Below are 16,791 nucleotides of genomic sequence, written 5' to 3'. Positions count from 1 at the left end.
TTACGTATAAAAATGAGCTCTTATCTACTAGGGATAAAAACGAGCTCTTATCTACTAGGGATAAGAACTCATACTTGTTTACAATACAGGGACATCTCCCACCTTGAAAATATGTCATGTGGACTCAACTTAGACCCCAGGTGATTAGACACCGTTCATCCAGCCTTGAACCCTGGATCCCAGACATAGAAATGACACAATTCTTCACGACAGCTACAGGAAACTAATCCCATCAGGGACATCCTTAATACTGCTCAAACACCAACAAGTGCCAGCTCTAATATGATATCCTGACAACGAGGAAAATGGGAACAACTTGACCTAAGAGCAGGTTATCCTACCCCTCCAGCTGACAATAAGACAAAATCAGAAGACTTGTCACCCTTTGGTCTGTCCAAAAGCCAAGATCATGTTTTACAGATGACTGGCTGATAGAACCATGACCAGACTGTATGTATCCTGTGACCAATAAAAAAGCCCTAGTCTAGGGTTTGGGCTATGATCTGCACAACAACCATGACTTCCAGTTCCAAAGGTCCATCTGAGACAATTGCAAGGGACTGGGTCTTCTGGAAACATAACAAAAGACGCTATCCTAGGCTCCATCCTAGGATCAGCGCAAAGACCAAGACCACCAACCACAGAAGACATATTAAAATTACACTGAGGGAACAGAACTTCTAGAACCACAAAGAAAAGCTCCATCATAAGTTCCACCCCTTGACCTGTGCAGATACCGAGATCTCTAGATACAGAGATCTGATTTTATCACCCAGGACAGAGCAGAAGTCTTCCAAACACCACAAAAGCACCGAGGGGAGAGTAAATGAACCTGAACGAAGTCTATAGTTAATCCCATGACAATATACTCCAAGGGAATTCCTTTTCTAATGACCCCAATATTTACTGTGCCTGTGCAGGAGGGAAAAAAAAGCACAAAACAAATTTTTTTTAATCTATCTAGGTTTTGTCGATTTCTTCGTTTTGGTATGGTTATTTAAGTTATTGTTTCCATTTATATTTATTCATTTCTTTTCTTTTCTTTTCTTTCTTTAGGTGCTCCGCCATGTTTCTTTATCTCAAGACCATGGCTTTTATGCGGTGCTTATCTTTATTGTTGGAGTGCTCACTAGATATTTTATTTGACACTTCTTTTTGTACTGTTGGGGTGTTTCACCTTCTTTTTCCCCTTGGTCTCTCAAGCAGATGATGAGAGCCTCTAGGACTCTGCCCATTTTTGGTGTATTTGATTTTTACCCCCGTTTATCACTTTTCTCTTCTTAAAACCACATAACGTGAACTATCTAGTCCCGCCTCCCAGTTAGAGGACAAAACAAGGGAGGTACCAAGACCAAAACAGGTGTAGGACTACTAAGGAGTAAGCTAGACTCAGAGGGGACCATGTATTCTAGCAGCCCCCGGGGGTGAGGGAGGAGGATATGGGAGGTAGGATGGGAATGGAAGTATAGGGAGGATAATTTGGTGATGGGAATCCTCTTGATATTATGTTAATATGTACCTAAATATTATTGTCAACAATATGTAAGTCACTATGATCAAAATAAAAATTATATTAAAAAAAAGAAATCTTTCCTTGCAGGCTCTGGGGACCATATGGAATGCTGGGGATCAAACCCAGACCTGTCCTGGATCGGCCATATGCGAGGCAAACACCCTACCGCTGTGTTATCACTCCAGCTCCAATTTACTGAAAAATATATATACATACTTGTATATATATACATATTTGTATGTATATATATACATATATATATATACATATTTGGTTTTTGGGTCACACCGGGCAGCGCTCAGGGGTTACTCCTGACTCTATGCTCAGAAATCACTCCTGGCAGGCTCAGGGGACCATATGGGATGCCGAGATTCGAACCACTGACCTTCTGCATGTAAGGCAAAAGCACTACCTCCATGCTATCTCTTTGGCCCCTACTGATATATTTTTTAACTGTTATGTCTCTCTCTGTCAGATTACTTTTATGAGAACATTTGGGATGTTCAAATGGCAAGGCAGCCATTTTCTGTTCTGAACCTTCTTGGGATCTCTGGTGGGACAATTACACCCAACATCTAATTGGCTGCAAGAAGAGAAGGGGATACTTTGGGCTGAAATAAACATTTCAATTGGAATGTAGCTCACGTAGTAGGTTATGAAAAAGGCATCATTCAGGGCTGGACAACTTCCTGTAAGTGGGCCCATGAGGTCAGAGGAGGCTGGGGAGAGGACCCCTTTGTCCTATTCTGCTCCCCCTTGTCACTTCAGATGCTGCTTTGTCTTCTTGCTAGTCTGTGCTGGATGGATCAGCAGTCAGACAGGTCAGGATGGAGAAAGGAAGCACAATGCCCATTTCTTGTCTAGAGACCATGGACATGGGCATAAAGGACATGGGCATAGAGGGATTCTAGGTCTGCCAAACTGCAACTGGGTGCGTAGTGTGTGTTGGGGGCTCTTATTTGGAGAATCAAAAGGCAGGTCCACAGCCTGCAGGGAATTATTCCCAACCAAGACCCTGCTGCTAATAGGAGGGTTTGAAACCAGTAGAACAAAAGTGTGGGAGGCTGCAAAGGGCCACATGCTCCCTGCACCCTCTAAAGCCATACTTTTGTCTCCTGCCTGGGACTTTTGTAACTCCCCATCCTGGCCTGTGCAAGAATTTTGCAAGCTTTGAAATATGTCAACGTAAAATAAGCTTTGAGACAGCTTGAAAAATGTAAGATTCATAATGGACTCCACTCAAAATATGGTTTGTTACAAAAACAAACCAGGCTCGCTCTTCCTCACTTGGAAAAACAATCACACGGATGGGAGCTACCACCGTCCTTTTAGGGACCCCAAACAGACAGAGCAGGGGAGGGGGGTCCTTTGGGCCGCATGCCCGGTGACCTCTGTGACCCCCTTACAGTCCACTTGTGACTTTTTGAGACCTTCCAGGCGGCTCCCGAGCCCCTGAATGAATGAAACTTTCCAGATTGCTCTCAGGGCCTCTTGCTCCTAAACTGGGCTGGTCTCTGCTCTGACTGTGACTTTCCAGGGGTCACCAGTATCTCCCCATATTCCTTATCTATAGCCATGGCAGCTGGCGGGAAGGTGACTCTCTTTCCTGAAGGCCTCAGCCCAGCATTGGTGCATTTATTTTATTTCTGTGGTGCTAGGGATGGAACCCTGGGCCTTATCATAGAGAGACACATGTTTACTCAGGACCTACCTGCTTGCTTCACAAACCTGTGCAGTTTTCAAGGGTGCTTGGGGTGGGGAGGCTGTTGGAGAGGCTGTGGGGAGGCTGTTGGCTCTCTCCCCCACATGGGATCCTCTGCCTGTGACACTTCCTTCTCAGCAGAGGGAACTTCAAGATCTTCGGGGAATGTGTCATGTGTCAGGTCAAAGTGAGGTGGCATGAAGAAGATGGGGTGAAGGGTACATGTGTTTTGGGAATCAAAGGGTTGATGTATTAGAGCTAAACTTTTTAGCTTCTATTCTATTTCTAGGCCTGAGTTCTTCATGTTGGCAGGTCCAGGGATGTAGCAAGCTTAGATGCTAATTTCTAGAAACTTTCATTGGTTCCACTAATGATATTATGACCTATAGTTTCTCTGAACCACTCAGCAAGAATCAATGGCTGTATGCACACCCAGTGGCACTCAGAGGTTACTCCTGGCTCTGCACTCAAAAATTATTCCTGACAGGCTCAGGGAACCATATAGGATGCAGAAGATCAACCTGGGTTAAGCACATACTAGGCAAACTCCCTCCCCGCTGTGCCCAAGTCCACTCCTTCTTGTCTATTGGATTTGACGGTTTCTATTCTACGCAGGATATTTCTTCTTTGCTGGTGCTTGCTACTCATTGGATGGAAGCACCTTTGGATTGAAGCATCTTTTGAATTGGTACCTTCCCCTGTTCTCTACTCCCTCAGGGAGAAACTGCTTGAGGTTTTCGGTTTTCCACCACTGAGCTATCCACTTGTTGTCTTAGAGCTAGGAGCAGAAGGTTTGCTGTGGAAGTTCCTCAACCTGTTTTATCTCCTTAACTGTGTGTGGATTATTCCCTGTGTCAGCATTTGCTTCCAGATCCTCGTCCCTCGAATCTCCTGGAATTGGGAAATGAGGCTGCTGCTTCACTTGTCTTCTGTGTGATGCAAGAGTCAAAAGCTAATGTGGGCACAAACATTTATTGACCATGCATTGGTGCTGTGCTCCTGTGTGCTGATAGCTCCCACACCTGAAGCCAAAGCACATGTTGCTTCTTGAGATGTGACTTTTTCCTATCTTCCTTCTTCCATGCTGGGGTGTAAACGAGGCTCTCTCTGCCTTTGGAGAAGCCTGCACTCTCACTTTCTCCTTTCTTATCTTATCCCTCCTCTGCCTCAGTGCCTTTAAATAGAAACCAGTTATTACTTAAAAAATGCTAATGTGATTCTGGGGGACAGGGGCTACCTATTGGCTCCCCTCAAAGGTTTCTTAAGTAGTTACTACTACTCAAGAATTTGTGCCCTGGGACCACGGAGGTGGCACTAGAGGCAAGGTGTTTGCCTTGCAAGCGCTAGCCAAGGAAGGACCTGGTTCAATTCCCCGGCATCCCATATGGTCCCCCCCAAGCCAGGGACGATTTCTGAGCGCTTAGCCAGGAGTAACCCCTGAGCTTCAAACGGGTGTGGCCCAAAAAATCAAAAAAAAAAAAAGAATTTGTGTCCAGTTCTGGGACTCCCACCGCCATGGAGATGGGCAAGGCCCCATGTTCAACAAAAGAACCAATGACCCTTTGCAAAGTGGCTCCTAACAGAAGTCTGAGGACCTGAATCCCCCTCCTTGGCAGTCTGGAGAACACCCATGCCCTTCTGGGGTACTTAGGTCTGTCTCTGGGCTTTTCTTTCCTTTGTCCCCAGACAGACTCCATAGATGTGCTTTCTAGAAGGCTGGGGGCTGCATTCTAATTGCATTGTCCTCTTGAGAAAGGCTTCATGCCTCAGCAAGATTTAAGGTGTATGTAGAGCTGGGAGGGGGTCCTCAATTTCCAAAGAGAGAGGATCCCTTTGCATGCCGAGCAAGCAGTGTTTGCTTGTTTCTTGTTTCTGAGCAGCAAACAACATCTTCCGTAACAGGACAAACTGGACTCCTTGTGTTTCTTCTTCTTGCTTCAGGGGGTGCACCTTCTTACTTTTGGGGACCATCCTTCCTATCCTTTTGTCCTGCATTCTTGTTAAGAGTCACTTTCTGTTCAGGAGCAGATACAGGAATGCTAGTTAGCCAATAGTTAGTGCCCCCAGTGGGCTTGGGGTAAGTAGCCAGAGCCCTGAATTTTCTTGGTTTGGAGATTTGGTGAGGGTGAACGCTTTATTTAATTAGTGTATTTTTATTATTGTTTGGCCATAACTGGCAGTGTTCAGGGTTTATTTCTGACTCTGCACTCAGGGATCACTGCTGGTGGGCTCAGTCGATCAGATAGGATGTCTGGAGTCGAACCCAGGTGGGCCTCATGCAAAGCAATGCCCTGCTTCCTGTGCTATTGCTTCAGTCCCTGTCCATTTTGTTGGGTCACACCTGGTGCTGTTTGGGGTACAATGTCATTCTGAGGATAGAATCTAAGGCTTATGCTGCTAAGAATGTGTTCTGATCCTTTAAGTCATCTTGGGACCCCAAACCCTAATACTCCAATGTCATGTTTTCTTCCACTGATGGACAGAAAAAAAAAAAGGCATGCACCTCAGAGGGTAGAAGAAGCTAACAACAGAGACACTCAGGAGAAAATAAGTCACAGAGAGTGACAGAAACTATTTGTATAGGGTGCAGAGTCTCATACATTCGGGCCTGGAGCTAAGAGACAGCTTGTAGGAAGCAAGTGTGAATTTCTTTCTACATGTCACCTGATCTAGAAAAGTCTGGACTCATACCACACCTGAGGCATTCATTCATTCATTCATTCATTCATTCATTCATTCATTCTTGTAAGAAATGTGCATCTGTGGATAAATACAGTCCAACAGTGACTGGGATACAATGGATGGGAGGTCCAGAATAATTGTGGGAGATGGGAGGCCGTGAGAGAGCATTTGCTGTCACTGGGCTTTGGATTAACTCTGCACAGTCCCTTCTGTAACATGCTTTAGCAGGGAGGAAAACCTCCAGTTGGGGGATGCTCTCTGGGTTCCCAGAGTTCAGCTTCATTACACAGGTCCACAGGCAGCCACAAGTTAGCAGCTCTCTTTCATGCTTGCACAATGGAGGTCGTGGTTTCGCAGAGACGCTATCACAGGAAACTTTCACATTATCATTTGGAAGAAATTCAGATATTGGAAGATGAAGTGATAGCCAGAGAGTGTTTTTGGAACTTGGGTTTTTATATCCTGTGTTGACTAGCAAGAAATGTAGGAAAAACTCCTATCAGTGGGGTCCTTCATCCTGTACCCACCGGGTTCAGAACCCCCCTAGTATTTTTTTTAAAAAAAATCCAAAATGACAGGCAGGAAGGGCTGCTCAAGAGAACACCCCACAAAGTTTAAGAGGTATGTGGGTTCAGAGATCATTCCCAGGCAGGGCTGCATGGTGGAGAGGTTTTATGACTGTGCTCAGCAAGCCATATGGGGGCATGGATTAGTCCCTGTTGCTTAAAATGATCTTCAGTAACTCACCTCCGAATCACAAGTCTTCTGAGGAGTTCTTCAGACCTCCTCACTTTTTTCCACAGGACACTTTTAATGGAATTGTTTTGTGAAATTCTTAAATTAGTATGATACTGTTACATGTGTGACTTGGTGTGACATTTGTGGGGTCTTGTGTGATACTTGGGGGACTCCATCACATCTGGCCATATTATAGTTAACATTTTATTAAGGATGTAAGCAGGTCATAGGACAATGTTGAAAATGAGGGGCTGGAGAGAGAGCATGGAGGTAAGGCATTTGTCTTTCATGCAGAAGGACGGTGGTTCGAATCCCAGCATCCCATATGGTCCCCTGTGCCTGCCAGGGGCTATTTCTGAGCATAGAGCCAAAAATAACCCTTGAGCGCTGCTGGGTGTGACCCCCCCCCCAAAAAAAACAATGTTGAAAATGAAAAAAAAAGTACACATATACTCATATTTGTTTGCTTGGCTATTTTATTGCTTTCCATATTGATGGATCCCAAAGCCATTTTTTCACTGAACCACAAGCTCACAATCACAGCACAATATTCCCTAAATATCATGGATACAAAATTCCTTAAAATCTCCCTGTTTGTTGATACTGACTTTTTTTGTGTGCTTAAGTGAAGATGCAGGCAAGAATCAGGTATTGCATTTAATGCTATTCTATCTCTGTTTCTGCACCTGTATACACCCAGGACCTCTGTCCACCTTTTTGCAGCCCATGTGTCTATGGCAGAGACAGGTGATCTGTTCTTTAGAATCTTGGACCCCAAGATTCTTGGACTGCTAGACTTATTGCTTTTGGTTGCCTTGAACCTATCTATCACTTTCTCTCTTTGGTCCATCCTATAAGGTTAGGACTTAGGTTTTGGAGTAACTAGACTGCTGGTTAATTTGCTCTTATAGTGTTTCCAAAAAGCATGTGCTGGGATGAAGCAGAGATTGGGGTGCCTCTGGCTGTGCCTACTCATTTCCAGTCCCTTTCATCTCTCAGCTAACTGTGCTGATCTCTTATGACAGCTACCACATGGAGCACCATTAATTGGAAATCTTTCTTTTTTTTTTTTTTAAAACTTTATTTATTGATTGGTTGGTCTTTGGGCCAGACTCGGTGACATTCAGGGATCACTCCTGGCTCTGCACTAAGAAATTGCCCCTGGCAGGCTGGGACCATATGAAATACCAAGATTCGAATTGGGTTTCTCCCAGGTCATCTGTACACAAGGCAAACGCCCCACCACTGTGCTATTTCTCTGGTCCCAGCTGGAAATGTTTCATAAAGAACTTCCCTTCTGCCACAGAAGCTCTTTTCAGATATTTAGGGGTTATTTCTGACTCTGTGCACAGGAGGGTCCCCTTCCAGTGCTTGAGGATCCATACATGGTGCTGGAGATTGAACTTGGCCAAAGTCTTCATCTCTGTGCTCTCTCTCTGATTCTAATGTGTGTTTTGCTTTTGTCTTCTCTCATGGGAGAAGTCCTTTAGTTAAGAACTTTGCATCTTCAGTGTTCTGTTTGGAAGAAAATCTACAGAGTTTGAAAGAAAGAGTAGTACAGCTAGCATCAATAGTATCATCATCCTTGCTGAAGCTCAACCACTAGCTCCCATGTTAACATTTGCTTTCTTTTTCAGTGAAGAATTTGCAAGGGAGAATCTTAAAATAAGAACTTAAAATAAGTAAGGTGCAAATCCTGAACCCCTGTCATAACTCATCTTTCAAAGACAAGGGTAACATACTTTGAACTACAAAGCTATTGTTGGCATAAAGAAATTGGACAATTCCATAATTCCTTAAATTCCATAAATTCCTTAATTTATGAAATATCAAATTTATAAGGAAATCCTCAGTGTCTTTAACTTTATTTTTTTAAACTGTATTTTAAAAAGCCACAATCCATTTAAAGTTTAGGCCTAGAACTCAGGGATGAGAATGCTGGCTTTGTACAATCAAAAAGCCCATGTATAAGCCTGATTCCTCCCACACTTAAGCCATACTTGGGTGTGTGTGTGCTTGTGTGTGTGTGATTTCAAGACATCAAGGTCCTCCTTAAGTGTTTCATAGGCACCCCTGTATCTGGAGCCCTAAATTCACTAGTCAATGACCTTCAGACATCCCCCTTACTGGTGGGATCTGAGGACAGGTTTATTCACTGACACTGCATGGCCCCCTGAGCATCTCTAAAAGGCATCTCTAAGCACAGAGCTGAGTTGGTCCTCAAATGCCAAGAGTTGTGGCCTCTTCCAAAACAGAACAGTCGGGTCTAGTTCTAGGTTTGCGCTCCTAAACTTCAGCTCACTAGAACCTGGCTCCTCTGAAACACTAAGAATCAGTGGATTGAGCTCACACCATCAAATTAAAAAGCTTATATTGGCCTAAGTCATTGACATTTAATGGGGATTGCATTGTACTTTTAAAATAATATTTGGAGCACTATAGTCGCTTTAATAATATTGATTTTTCCAATCAATAATCTTACCATTTACTGGTTATCCACTTTTATTTACTTTAGCAGTTATGTTTTTCATATGTCTTTCACTGGTTAGTCTTGTTTAATCTCTATGTAACCCAGTATGGAGCCCTCCTTCTCTCAAAAAAGTAATAGAACTTACATACAATTTAGCAACATCACTTCTTGGCATTTACCCCCAAAACATTCAACATTAAGTTAAAAGAGTCTATGCAACCTATGTTGAGTGTAGCACTTAGAACAATAACCAAGATATAGAAACAAGCCAAAGTTCCAACTGTAGATGAATAGACCAAGAAACTGTAAGCACCATGTAATACTCTGCAACTCAAAAGACAGACAAAATCATGCTGAGAAAATTAACACAGGTATAAAATGATCTCTCTCATATGTGGACTTAAAAATACACATCAAAGTAGAATTAAATTCCAATGTTTCTATTTAATTAATAGATGAAATGTTAGAAAATTATTTTATCTTCCCAGGCCTCAATGTTCTCATCCTCCAATTAAGAGAGAGCCATGGTAACTCCTTCTTGAAATTCACTAAGATAGCACAGGTAAGACTAATTACCATTAGCAATCTCTTGAAAGTGAAAATACATGATTAAAACTATTACATACAAGTATTCAAAGTGAAATGTGTCCAGCACTTTATTTACAAAAGCACAAGAATAAATATTTTGGAAAGCTTGAATGATGTAAGAGGAAAAGGAGCAGAGAGAAAAATGAATGTTTATAAGGCAGGTATGATGCTCAAATGAAAAAGCTCATGTAGATTTGAGCTCTATACTACAAAGGAAAGTTAGAATAAATTTCAATGGGGGGGCGGAGATATAGCACAGCGGTGTTTGCCCTGCAAGCAGCCGATGCAGGACCTAAGGTGGTTGGTTCGAATCCCGGTGTCCTATATGGTCCCCCCGTGCCTGCCAGGAGCTATTTCTGAGCAGATAGCCAGGAGCAACCCCTGAGCACAGCTAGGTGTGCCCCCCAAAAAAATTCAATGGGGGTTTATTGTATACAAACGAGGGAGAAATTTTTGTTTTGTTTTTTAGGCCACACCCATTTGATACTCAGGGGTTACTCCTGGTTAAGCACTCAGAAATCGCCCCTGGCTTGGGGGGACCATGTGGGACGCCAGGGGATCCAACCGCGGTCCTTCCTTGGCTAGCCCCTGGCTTGGGGGGACCATATGGGACGCTGGGGGATCGAACCGTGGTCTTTCCTTGGCTAGCGCTTGCAAGGCAGACACCTTACCTCTAGCGCCACCTCACCGGCCCCAAAGAGGGAGAACATTTTAAAACATGTAAACCAATGGTCTCTGAAGAATAAAAATGCAACTGTTCAGTTTTGATTGCTGATTCAATTTCAGAAGACAGGATGTGACAATCACCTGCTCAGAATTTAAATCCCAGAGATTTCCTATTGACTGGCCCTGCATCACTCCTCTGGACCAAATTGCTTCCCCACTAGTCCGGAGAAAGAGTCATTTTATTTTTATTTAGTTAATCTTACGGTAGGAGCATCCCCAGAGGAGCTTCATCTGGCAGTGCAGTGCTGTTTGGGTCAGAGATTCTCAAGGGCCAGCAGGGTTACACGTGGTGGTGCTCAGGATGGGAGCAGATTCAGACTCAGGGGCTCATCCCTGCCTGGTTATGTGCTCTACTTCTTGAGTTCTTTTGTCAGCCTCAGAAATTCTAACTAAACAGCACCAGGTGTCTGTATGGGTTGTCAACCACTGTAACAAATTGCAGAAACCTTTATGGTTTGAAACCCGGGGAAATCAGAGGCCAACAGAGATTGTTGAGTTCAGCAAACTCAATATCATGAGCAGGTTGGGGAGGGTGAGTTTTTCCTAAAGACTCTGGTGGGAAATGTTTTCCTTGCCTAATTCCCAGTTCTTGGAGCCACCCTATTCCTGGATTCCTTCTTCAAAGCCAATGCTCTTGGGCTGAACCGTTTCCTGCCACCTCTCTGACTCATTCTCCTCTCTGTTCCATGATCAAGAATCCTGGGGGACTAAAGAAGTTCTCTGCACAATCCCAGCTCTTCTCTGGATCTTATGATTCACCAGGTAGTAATAGTAATTCCATCTGCAGCCTCAGTTCTCCTGTCAATGCAACCTATGACCTGTCTCTTCTTCAGTGACCTGGCACTTCATCACAGCTCCTAGGGATTCCTGTATGGACATTGTTCTGTCCACCACATGATCAAAGTTTTGTAGACAGGTGAGAAGCTAGCAAAATCCACCAAGGAACATTAGCATTTCTCCCCTTGTCTTAAGAGTATGTTGTTTGGGAAAGAAAGAATATCTAAATGCTGGAGGGGAGTGTTTTCGGAGATTGGAGGAGTAGTGGGGTATTTGGAGAGAGGGACGGTTATTCCTTATCCTCCATAAGGAACCACTATGGGAGACAGCAATGTCATCTGTATAGAAAAAGCCAGAAAAGTCAAGTACATTGTGTGGTGTCACTCCATAATTACGAGCAGTTGCTCTGGGTCCATTTCTGAATCTCAGTATGCCTTTCCTTACTTTATGCATGTACCCAAAGGAAATGAAATGCAATCCAAATGGTGTTTCCTAGAAAGTACTCTTAAGGAGACTCTGTAGTAAGTTTGGCTCCTCGTATGTGACTGAAAGCCTAATGGGAAAGGACTTGGATAAAAAAGAGACATTTTTACCTGGAAAAAAGTCCAGAGTAGTTCATATTTCATGGTCGTTTGGTGTACCACAGATTTTCCTGTTTCTGCATCCTGGTTAACAGTGCAGCTCTCTGACTGACCTGAGCATGTACAGAAAAGATGCCGGACTCTTGGGTTATGTGCAGAAAAGATAGTCACCCTGCCCTTTCCCAAGGCATGGATTATATATTCACTAGGATTGGTGTAGGAAGTATTGCAGAAGCCCCTGCCCATCTTTGCATCTAGAATGACAGTCAGGAAAATGGAGTCAATGGGTTGCCTGAGTTAATCAAAGGTGGAGTTGGGGCTGGAGGCAGATGAGCTCCCAGTATGCATGCTTGAGTAGGGGAGAGAAAGGGATAGAAATGAAATCCTAGAGGAACTACAGATGTCGAACCAAATCGCTCTAGTCAGAAGAGTAGTTGTAGTTGTAGTTGGCAAGAAATGACTTTCAAAGACGGTTGAAATTTCTTCATACTTTCTAAGAAATATAGAAAACATCACAGGTTTCCCTCTTGTCCAAATAATTGTGAAATAAATAATTATAAGCTCCATGCAATTGTGTAATCTAAATAAGTTATTATTATCTCCTTTTGTTGAGGAATTATGCAGAAAAAAATAAACAAACCTGACCTCCTAACAATATCTCCTGGTTTTAGAAAGGGAGGGAGAAAATTAGTGGTTGACGGTTGAGCTATAAAACATGTAGACACTGAGGCTTCTTCCCAATAGGCACAGCTCTCTGAAAAATAAAGTGTGCCATCTCCTGCCAGCCTCACCTGGCATTCCTTTCTGTTTTCAAAATAAAGCTACCGTTTTTTAAACAACTTCCATACCAAAGGCTTGGTCCCCACCCCCCCCCCCCCACCCCCCACCCCCCCACACCCCCCCCCCCCCCCCCCGTAATAAGTGACCAGAGAAATGTACTAATGGACTTTTTAAGCGGTTCCCATCTCACCCCTTCTCAAACCAGCTGGGGGTTATCAGACGCATCTTTCAAAAATTGCTCTCTAAACAAACTTAACAACCCAATGACTGGTACAAGGGAAGCAAAGTGGAAGGCAGAAATATTTTTCAATGCGATTTTAAATCCCACTGATGGCACTTCCATTACCAGTTGGTGCCAAGTACTGGGCATTTCCTGTTTGCTTTGGAGAACTGAAGAGTTTTCAGTGTCCTGTTCCTCTGGCCTCCAGCCATTCACCTTGGAAAACAAGTGATTTATCAATGGCATTGAAACTGGCTCCTGGGGAGGGTCTTGCTTTAGGTGGCATGATCAAAAGAGAAACCCACTCTTCATCTAGAAGTAGCTTTACTTTAGCATTTGTTATTGTTGTTGTTGATCTGTTTGTTTATTTTGTTTTGGAATGATTCCCAACTTATTTCCAGCCTCTTGAATCCGTGTATCCCTGGATAGACATAGAAAACTCAAAATTGGGGCCCGGAGAGATAGCACAGTGGCGTTTGCCTTGCAAGCAGCCGATCCAGGACCAAAGGTGGTTGGTTCGAATCCCGGTGTCCCATAGGGTCCCCCGGGCCTGCCAGGAGCTATTTCTGAGCAGACAGCCAGAAGTAACCCCTGAGCACCGCCGGGTGTGGCCCAAAAACCAAAAAAAAAAAAAAAAAAGAAAACTCAAAATTGGACCAGCCAGCGGGACAGCTGCGCTGCCTACAGTGCTACCGGGCCAAGCTCTGCTGGCTCCCGCACCATGGTGAGGCTGGTGGCTCAGAGTTTGCTAGGGTTGGCGCTGGCGCTCCTGGGCGAGAGGTTCCTGGCACTCAGTAGACCTGTTTAAACCTTTTTGTGCTACAAAGTAAGGAATACGTAAGTATATTCTTCTTATTAAAAAAACAGAAGTCGACTTAAAGCCTCCAGAGAAGTAGAATCCATAGACCTTCTAAACTGCAACCTGATTAAAGGAATCGAAGCTGGTGCTGAAGATGTTGACATACTTCCCAATAGTCTTGCTTTCTTTAGTGTGGGTCTAAAATGTCCAGGGCTCCACAGCTTTGCACCAGATAAGCCTGGAGGAATACTGATGGTGGATCTAAAAGAAGAAAACCCAAGAGCACTGGAATTAAGAATGAGCCGTGGATTTAATTGAGCTTCATTTAATCCTCATGGTATCAGCACTTTCATAGACAGGTATGAGACAGTTTATCTCTTTGTTGTTAGTCACCCAGAATTTAAGAATACAGTGGAAAATTTTCAATTTGATGAAGAACAAAATTCTCTTGTTCATCTGAAAACAATCAAACATGAGCTTCTTTCCAGTGTGAATAATATCATCGCTGTTGGACCATTACATTTCTATGCTACCAATGACCACTACTTCTCTGATCCTTTCTTAAAGTATTTGGAAACATACTTGAAGTTACATTGGACAAATGTTGTCTACTACAGTCCAAATGAAGTTAAACTGGTAGCAGAAGGATTTGATTCAGCAAATGGAATCAATATTTCACCTGATAAAAAGTACATCTATGTTGCTGATATACTCGCTCATGAAATTCATGTTTTGGAAAAACACCCTAATATGAATTTAACTCAACTGAAGGGTCTCAAGTTGGATACATTGGTGGATAATTTATCTATTGATCCTTCTTTGGGGGACATCTTGGTAGGCTGCCATCCTAATGGCCAAAAGCTCTTCATTTATGACCCGAACAATCCTCTTTCATCAGAAGTTCTTCGGATCAAGAAAAATCTATCTGAGAAGCCTACAGTGACTACAGTTTTTGTCAACAATGGATCTGTTCTCCAAGGAAGTTCTGTGGCCTCAGTATTTTATAGGAACTGCACATAGGAACTTTATACCACAGAGCCCTGTACTATGAACTCTAAAATTATAATTTGGTTAAGCAAGTATGTTAACTCATCTTAGCAATTATTTTTATATAAATGACTAATTCTGATAAAATTAAAATAGTATTAAAAATGCTATGTAAGGGAGAGAGAAGAGAGCTTGTTTGGGTAAAGTTAGTACACTCCACAACATAAACCTCACCTCTGTCGGAATTGTCCAACTGCCAGAACCTCAGTTCCACTGAGACAGGCCTGGTTGCATTGCTTTAATTTAAAATGTGAGTGCCCTCAGTTCCATTGATGTCACTGGCTAGGACTACTTAGAACTACTGATCTGTAATATGTTTTGATGTTTTGTACTAAGATCTTTATTGATATTACAAGATTGAATTATATTAAAAATTAAAATTCAAAAAAAAAGAAAACTCAAAATTTCTAATTCCATGATGAATTATCTTCATGTGCTTTCTTTCCCTCCCTTCCTCCCTCCTCCCTCCTTCCCTCCCTTTCTCCCTTCCTTCCTTCCTTCCTTCCTCCCTTCCTTCCTTTCTTCCTTCTTCCTTCCTGTCTTTTTTCTTTTTCTTTCTTCTTTCTCCTTCCTTCCTTCCTTCCTTCTTTCTTTTTCTTTCTTTCTTTTCTTTCTTTCTTTCTTTTTCTTTCTTCTTTCTTTCTTTTACTCTTTCTTTCTTTCTTTCTTTCTTTCTCTTTCTTTCTTTCTTTCTTTCTTCTTTCATTTTCTCTCTCTGTCTGTTTCTTTTTCTTTCTTTCTTTATTTCTTTCCTTTCTTTCATCTTTCTTCCTTTTCTTTCTTCTTTCTTTCTTTTTTCTTTCTTTCTTCTTTCTTTCTTTCTTCTTTCTTTCTTTCTTTCTTTCTTTCTTTCTTTCTTTCTTTCTTTCTTTCTTTCTTTCTCTTTCTTTCTTTCTTTCTTTTTCTTTCTTTCTTTCTTTCTTCTTTCTTTCTCTTTGTTTCTTTCTTCTTTCTTTCTTTCTTTTTCTTTCTTTTCTTCTTTCTTTCTTCTTTCTTTCTTTCTTTCTTTCTTTCTTTCTTTCTTTCTTTCTTTCTTTCTTTTTTCTTTCTTTCTTTCTTTCTTTCTTTCTTTCTTTCTTTCTTTCTTTCTTTCTTTCTTTCTTTCTTTCTTTCTTCTTTCTTTCTCTTTCCTCTCTCTCCCTTCCTCCTCCTTCCTTCCTTCCTTCCTTCCTTCCTTCCTTCCTTCCTTCCTTCCTTCCTTCCTTCCTTCCTTCCTTCCTTCCTTCCTCCTTCCTTCCTTCCTTCCTTCCTTCCTTCCTTCCTTCCTTCCTTCCTTCCTTCCTTCCTTCCTTCCTTCCTTCCTTCCTTCCTTCCTTCCTTCCTTCCTTCCTTCCTTCCTTCCTTCTTTCTTTCCTTCTTTTTTTCTTCTTCAGTTTTTGGGCCACTTTCAGCAGTGCTTACAGGTAGGGTTAAAAAGGACAGAACTAAATATCCAAGCCAAAGGCAACAATAATGGAATCAAGAGACCCAAACTTTAACACTCTAAATTTAAAATGGGTCTGTTATTCTGGCAGGCTGGGGGGTGGGGGCAAGAGGAGGTGGTATGGGATACACCTGGGGAACATTGGTGGAGGAAGGTTGACACTGGTATGGGATTAAGCTTGACTCATTGTATGTCTGAAACCCAACTATAAAGGACTTTGTAAATTACAATGGTTTCAATAAAATTATAAAAAGAACTCTCCAAACCATAATCATGAACTGCATCTACCATGGCAGGAGAGGACAGGAATGAAACTGGGAACATTGATGGTGAAAAATGTGCACTGGGGAAGGGTGAAGGGATGAGTGTTGACCATTTTATGACTGAAATTCAGTCACGAACAGCAATTTTGTAATTGTATCTCATGGCGATTCAATTAAAAATATTAATTAAAAAATAAACTGATTTGTAAGACAAAGGAATACTACTTGGTTGTAAAAAAAAGTTGAAATTATGTAAATTTCTGCTACATGCATGAATCAGAAGAGTGTCATGTTGAGTGAAGTTAATCAAGAGACCCAGAATGATTCCTTTCATTTGTTGGATATAAAGAAATATAGTAAGGAAACCACAAATACCCAAAGGCAACAGGAAATGAGAAATGGCCTTCAGTAGGAAGCTGCATATAGGGGGAAGGGGGGACAGGATGCTAGGACAATGGCAGAGGCAAGTAGACATTCTGGTA

General features: G+C 42.5%; 1 pseudogene; it reads left to right on the top strand.

Annotated features, from left to right (window-relative positions):
- The first annotated feature begins 13,489 nt into the window (after positions 1–13,489).
- On the top strand, positions 13,490–15,020 carry LOC126009506 (serum paraoxonase/arylesterase 2-like; annotated as a pseudogene).
- Positions 15,021–16,791: the final 1,771 nt, after the last annotated feature.

The sequence above is a fragment of the Suncus etruscus genome, chromosome 5 (assembly GCF_024139225.1).
Source record: "Suncus etruscus isolate mSunEtr1 chromosome 5, mSunEtr1.pri.cur, whole genome shotgun sequence".
NCBI classification, from domain to species: Eukaryota; Metazoa; Chordata; class Mammalia; order Eulipotyphla; family Soricidae; genus Suncus; species Suncus etruscus.
Note: the sequence above shows the minus strand (reverse complement) of the source record. Positions and strands in the feature narration are given on the sequence as shown.